The following is a 6,344-nucleotide window of genomic DNA, read 5'->3' on the forward strand; positions in this document are numbered from 1 at the left end:
TTTACTGTTTGCATTATACAGTCTCAATCCCATCCACCAATTAGGAAAACAAACCATTTAGCCAAGCCCAATTGGTCCCATCAGGCAATTAAATGTAATTTTCCACAATGTCCCTAACATAGCATTGCTCAGGGGAATTCTGTGAAATTAAAATGGAGGAGCCAGGAAATTTCACTGTACCACCCTGGAGCCTTTGTTCTATGAGTGCCATTGTAGCTAGCACTGCCATGTATGCTACTATAATCAGCTTTTACTCAGCATATTTTGCTACCTGAGGCCAAGGACAAGTTAGCACACCTTCCGTTTAACTATAGAAATCAACTGGATTGGAGATTCAACCTTTATCTCAACAGACGCGACTAGACAGTTTCACCGTGGCACCATGAATGTGGACTGACTCAGAGGCTGCAGGACAGGTCATATGAAATTCATCTCCCCTTTAATGTGTCATGCTTGTTTATTCATCACTTTGGTCCTTGAGGTCTTGCTGCTTACTGAAATAAACATTATAATGCTTTGAAAGTGCCTACATGAGTCACAAGAGCAAAGCAATACACTGACAGTTTGATGCCTATTAAAAGATACCACCTGGCTAGACTAATTTCATTGTTGTATATCAGAGCCCCCATCTACCCAATACCCACCCACCCAATATAGGTAGTCCTCGACTTATGACCATAAATGAGCCCAAATTTTCTGTTGCTATAGTAAGTGAAACAGGTGTTAAGTGAGTTTTGTCCCATTTTACGACCTTTCTTGCCACAGTTGTAAAGTGAATCACTCCAGTTGTTAAGCAGTTGATAAGTGAATGACTTCCTATTGACTTTGCTTGTCAGAAGGGTGCAAAAACTGATCACATGACCCCAGGACACTGCAACCGTCGTAAATACAAGTCAGTTGCTAAGTGTCTGAATTTTGATCACATGACTACAGGAATGCTGCAGCAGTGTGGAAAATGGTCCTAAGTCATTTTTTTTCAGTGCTGTTTTAACTTTGAACAGTCCCTTAATGAACTGTTGCTAGTCAAGGAATACCTGTAACTGCAACATACACAATGTATGTATGACATTTTTTAAAAGTACACAGAGCCATATTACTGCCTTGAAATAGCCAACAGGTAAGGTGCCATGATAATTCCCAGACTGATAAAGTTTTAGGAATCTTGTAACAACCAGCTGCAAGCTCTTTCATTATGAGTGAAAAGACCTGCCAATTCACAGAGACAGTGACAAAGAAAATGAGAAAAGCTGTGTCATATTGTTCTCTGGGGTATATTGGTTGTGGATATAGGGAACAGTTTAGTTGTTAGAATTCTTGTAACCCCATTCCTTCTCAATAAATCTTGCTAAAAATATTCCATAAGAATCATGCTCCAGCAAGAATCGCTTTCGGTTAGCCAGAAACCAGGAGCCCGAGATAAGAGGAGTGTAAGCTGATGACAGAAAAACCATGTGAACTGAAAAAACACCTAGGATCTAGCACAGGGGTCTTCAAACTTGGCCCTTTTATGACTTGTGGACTTCAACTCCCAGAATTTCTCAGCCAGCGTGCCTGGCTGAGGAATTCTGGAAGTTGAAGTCCACAAGTCATAAAAGGGCCAAGTTTGAAGACCCTTGAACTAGCATCACCCCAACCATTAAAAACCAAGCAGTTGTGGCATCTGCAAGTTAGGATTAAGGATAATCCCAACTGTAAGAGATCCATGTCCTTGATAATGATTTATGATAGCATTAACTTTGGTGTGGACAAATGTATTCATATAAACAGTAATGCAGCTGGATATTTAAAAGTACAGCTCATAGTTCATTAATTTTGAAATGTGGTGTTAAAATAGGCAGGCACCTTTGTTAAAAACTAGAACCCTATGTCTTTTTATATTATTTTTCAGAACAGGATTATGTGAGAAAAGCTTGCTGTGATCCGGCATTGTAAAATGACTAAAATTAATGAGGTAAAGCATACCTTGTTTTTTTTATGTAACAATTTGCTTTGAATGCCCTCAATTCTATTTTCTTTACATTTTGGGGGTTCCATTTTTTTTAAAATGAACATCGATTACCTACACCTTCAGAGATATTTCACAAGCAGAATGGCTAAGGTTATTTCTTCTTATGTATATATTCACCTTGTATTCATTACAAATGTAATTTACCTATATGTGGTCCTGTTGTTTTGTCATAGCAAAGTAGAGAAGTATATCTGCAGAGTTTCTTGTTTTCCATAATTACATTATGAGCAGCGTTAGGATCAATGATTGAAGTGGTCTAGATTCCAGAACTCAATCTGTAGATTGGTATGGCTGCTTAAACCTGGAAAATTCCTTGGGATTTTAGTACAAGCCTGACTTTACTTATGTTGTTAAGGAAGATGTAGTGCTAATCTAGAGTTCTTCAGCTTGCTCCATACAGGTACAGTAGTCCTCAAGTTATGACTGTAATTCAGCCCAGAACTATGGTCCTTGTGGTTGTTAAGTGAAACACAATGTGACTAGACCTGATTTTTGTGGCAATTGTCAAGTGAATGTCGCAGTAACTAAGTCAGCGGTTCTCAATCTATGAGTCGCAACCCCATTTGGGGTCGATCGACCATTTCACGGGGGTCGCCAAGCAAGACTGTCCGCCATTTTTTCCCCTTTTCCGGCGGGTGCCTTACCTCCCTTGGGCTGGGCCAGCTGGTGGTCGGCCTGCTCCATCTCTGCCGCTTGCCAGCTACGCCTCGGCCGGCGCAGAGGGCAGAACCACACATGCGTGGCGCTCCCGGGCAGGGAAAGTCCTCGACTTATGACCGGTTGGGTAGTCCTCGACTTATGACCGGTTTAGTCCTCGACTTATGACCGGTTTAGTCCTCGACTTACGACCGGTTTAGTCCTCGACTTACGACTGGTTGGGGGTCGCGGCATTAAAAAGGTTGAGAACCACTGAACTAAGTGAATCCATTTTATCCAATGGGTGTCCCAAAGGTGCTTTTTTCACAAGGCAACTGGACTTTCTTGGTTTTTTTTAAGATGTTTTGCTTCTCATCCAAGAAGCTTCTTCAGCTCTGACTGGATGGTGGGGAATGGAAGGATTTATACTCCTTGCAGACAGCTGGTCATTTGCATTCTTTTAGAGAGTTGTTGAAGCCCCTGGAGGCTATCTGTGTCATCAGGGTCACCTGAGTAGTGCAACTGGGTGTGGAGCCTTCTTGGAACTGTTGAAAGGACTGTTGTAGACTGGAAATAGATGATGTTGTAGCCCTCCCCCTCTGTTGAGAGAGGGCTGTTCAGTTTTGACATAGATGGCCTCTTTGACACCTCTGTCAAACCAGTGCTCCTCTCTGTCCAAAATGGGACTTTGCTGTCTTCGAAAGAGTGGCCTTTGTCTTTTAAATGCGGATGGACTGCTGAATCTTGTCCTGATGGGTTTGTTCTCCTATGTTGTGCCATGCGTTTATGAAGTGGTCTATCCAGTTGCCTCCTGAAAAAAGCACCTTTGGGACAACCATGACCTGGATGACTGAGAATCTCCATAGATATCCAGTGGGTAGTTTTTGCCAGAAACTGGAAGTAAATGCTGGAAACCATCAAGAACTGACAAAAATTGTGGCCATGTGATTGCGGAATGTTGCAAATAGCTGTAAAGCTGAGCTGGTTGCCAAGCATCTAAAATGCAATCCTGTGATCACAGGATGGGAGAGCTGCAGCAGTTGTAATTTCAAAATTGGACTACAAGTAGTTTTGGGGGGAGGAAGTCTCTCATAACTTCAAACAGTCAGTAAGTGGCAGTTGTATGTCGACAACTAGCTGTACACATTGCTCACACTTTGGGTTAATGTTAATGCTGTTCCTGGCCTGAATTTGTGGCTGCTTCACTCTAATCTGCCCTGTTTTAGTGTCAGCATATACATAGAATTGGGTTACAAGTGCTTACTTTGAGTTACAAGCAGTTGCAGGCAAAGAGAGGCAGAACCCTGGCATTTGCAAGTGTATTCACTTTCCAACAATGCCTTCAGGAGAGCAAGCTCTTTCCTGAAAGTATTTGAATGACAAATGAGTAGATAAAAAACAGTCCACGCATTCAGATGCCACAAAAATATAGTTAGTTTGTCTGGAGGCAAAGGCTGGATATTCAGGAAATACCCAGGTATCATGGTCATGGCTAGGGTTGGAAAAGTCACCGATGGCTGTTACTCTGGTATAGAAGGCAGAGGTGTAGCCAAATTAAGACCATTTCACCTTCATTTTTTGAGCAGCTGGGCATTTGACTTGTGCCGCACCTGTTCCACATGGTTACTGTTTGAAGTCCTCTAAACAGAGAATACAGTGTCAAAACAGTCTAAGAAAAACATGCCTGGAGCAGACAATCTTGCCAGTGCAGAAAGATATTCAATAGGGCAACGGTCCCCAAACTTTCCAGCTCCGTGGACCAGCAGTGGCTGATAGCAGTGGCTGATGGCAGCAGCAGTGGGGAGGGAGATGGTTTCACATGTGCAGCCTAATCCCACGCATGCGCAAATGGAGCTTTGCATGCTCATCCACTGTTTGCATGGCCCAGTTCCCAATAAGCCATGGGCCAACACTGGCCCTGCAGTTGGGAATGCAGGATACCCTGTCTTTCCATAAGCCAATTTCCTGTTACTGTGCCATTCCACCTTTCTGTTCCAGGAAAGCAAGGGCTAATTACTTTCCTTCCTGTAGGTATATGGATTTTCCTGGACCCCCACTTGCACAAGAACAGACCCCAAACTATTAAATGTTCAAAGGTAGAGACCAGCACCTTTAACTGTACTTAGAATTGTACTGTGTAATCACTGCACCTCTCAAAGCAATGGTGTACTATGGCAGCATCAAGAATAACCAGTACACATCAAGCTGCTGTATTTTGGACCAGTTAAACTTTTCCACTGGTCTTCAAGTAAACCCCAGTAAATTACAGTGATTTAGCTTAGGAATTATGATTATAATCATATATAAAGATGACAGAAAGCATTAGTCCCAATACATATATTTATATCTCTTTATAATGAGAAATGTTCATTTAGTCCTACATTCTGGTTTATTTTCTTTACTCAGTTACTGATCCATAAGAAAATCTTTTCTGATTTGATGAATGCTAAGTTTGTCTGGGAATCTTCAGGCAGGGACTTTGTAAAAAGTCTATATAAACGTTATTACTGGATCATTCATATTCATACATATTCATATCCTCACTAACACTCTTCAATAGCTTCTTAGAAAACTTTAAGAGTTGTGTTGATTCATCTTAGCTGGATTTATCTTTCTATATGAATGATAATTTCTGTCTTTAATAATGCTTTCAGTCTATTTAGACTGAGCAGACTTTGAATTAAAAACCTGAAATTTCCAGGATAATCCAACAGTTCCCTTTGTAAAATATTTCATAAGATTTGCAGTCTCCTTACAGGAATATCTTAAGGGTCTGATATATCTGATACATATCCTATATTTTATCCTATTTTACACCCTATATTTTAAAATATGCATACTGTCAGCAGTTTCATTTTTGAATTCTTTAAGATACCATTTGGTAAAGTTATTTATCAATTTCCAGTCTGTTAATAAGATGTAGGTATTCATTTCTCCCTTCAGCTCATTAGATTCCCTTCCCAAAAATAACACTTCAGAAACAGTATGTGTGCACTATATATTTTCTATAGTGAAAATGAAATATTTCATTTCTCTGTAATCTCAGCATCTTCTGTGCAAACTGCTCACTTATACGTAGCTAATTTCTCATTGTTGGTCCAAGCCATATGGTCTTCAGTATCTTTTTACTGAACCTCTTATTCTCTATATAAGTTTACTTTGTGTAAGTTTATATTTAATTATTTCTGCATTATTTAGATCATATTTCATTTTCAATGTTTTTTTTTAAAAAAACTCTTGTATAGCTTTCTTGACATCCCCATTAAGTCCATCAGTAGTTTCTTTGACTTGATGGATGTCTCTTTTGTTGTAATATATTGTTTAACCGAAACTTCCCAAATATAGATAGTCCTTTGTCATTTGTTAGGTGAATTTTGCCTCATTTTACGACCTTGGCGTGAACAATATTTTGCCTTTTTGATTTCATAATCCATGTTATGGGATTTATTTGGGAAAAAATAATTTTGCAGTCTTTGAGCACAGCTGAGGAGAATACAGCTCAAACACTTATTAAAATATCTCCATTAAGTATGTGCTGCCCTGTATGTTCTTTGTTGTCTGAAAAATGTGGGCTCATTTGTAAAATATAAACTCTTGTTTCACAGCATGGATTCTGAAGCCCAGGCAACTACTTTGAAGGAATTGATCAGGAAATTGGAGCCTGAAGGAACCCAACTCAAATGATGAGGAATGAGGATGG

The sequence above is a fragment of the Protobothrops mucrosquamatus genome, unplaced genomic scaffold (assembly GCF_001527695.2).
Source record: "Protobothrops mucrosquamatus isolate PMUCROS unplaced genomic scaffold, P.Mucros_1.0 scaffold573, whole genome shotgun sequence".
Classification (NCBI taxonomy): Eukaryota; Metazoa; Chordata; class Lepidosauria; order Squamata; family Viperidae; genus Protobothrops; species Protobothrops mucrosquamatus.